The following is a 1,155-nucleotide window of genomic DNA, read 5'->3' as shown; positions in this document are numbered from 1 at the left end:
AGAGAGGATGGCTGCTTCTCTTCTCTTCTCTCCCCTCCGCCGTACACGGCCACCGTAAGAACATAGTGTTGGGAAGTTGCCATTTAGCGTAATGCTGTGGTGGCTGTAAATGCTCCAGCCGTCTCCTTTTGTGTTGTTTGTGTGTTTCCCCCTGGTCTGTGTTGTTGTTGTGTTGCGTGGTGGCTGGTCAACTTCCCTGGCTTCCCGCCTCCAAAAACCTTCCACTCAACCTGCTGCAATCAAGCTGTGCACCTTTCCCCGACTACACACCCTGCTTTCCAAATCAAAGCCATTTACAAACGGCATAAATCAACGCGAGGCCTCCACAAAACCTTTCTCCGCAGATCGTTTTCAAGTGATCAAGCCGTATCTCGCCGTCTCCCCTCCGCGTTACACAGGCACCGCTAGTGTTGGAGTTGCATTAGGTAAAACGCCGAGAATAAGCTTGATTAACTTGCGCATTAGCTTTCGTTTGGATCAGTTAATCAAACAGTCCTGCCAGTAACGTTACTATATTATCAATTGCACTACGCTTAGTTATCAGCCTGATATATGATAGCTAACTCACAATGTTGTGATGCTGGCGTTAGCCGCTAACATTCTGTAGCTAACGCCGGTCACTCACCAAGATAGCTGCCCAGTTCTCCACTGGTTCTCCTCACACCACAGCTCAATTTCTCTCCGATGGCCGTTATTTCTTCTAATCCTTGGCTGCTCCTGGTCTCTTGGACGCCTAGCAGGCTCATAATTATAAGGTTGTGGTCCGTCATATGCATTCGAATATTCATGTTCAACTTCTTCTGTGTCTTCTGTGTCGAAACTAGCATTGGGATCCATGTTTATTAATACGTTACACCGGCCGCTCTCCCCCTTGTTTCCCCCATGTTACGTCAAACGCGGGAGGTCACGTGCCGAGGCTTTTTTTTGCGGAAGTGAACATTTCTTACAAAAACGACGCCAGATGTCACTGTAGTGTATATTTCTGTATATTTTTGGAAAATCTAGTGTATTCATCATTTTCCTACACATTTATTCACAGGTGTCTTTAACCTGGAAGTTGCTCTTTAATGGTTTATTTTTATTATGTATTAGGTTACTTTCCTGTAGGCTCCACCTGCTTTAAACGTACTTCTCTTGACCCCAAAATGCAAAATG

Source organism: Notothenia coriiceps, unplaced genomic scaffold (assembly GCF_000735185.1).
Source record: "Notothenia coriiceps isolate Sejong01 unplaced genomic scaffold, NC01 NC01_scaffold00031147, whole genome shotgun sequence".
Lineage (NCBI taxonomy): Eukaryota > Metazoa > Chordata > Actinopteri > Perciformes > Nototheniidae > Notothenia > Notothenia coriiceps.
Note: the sequence above shows the minus strand (reverse complement) of the source record.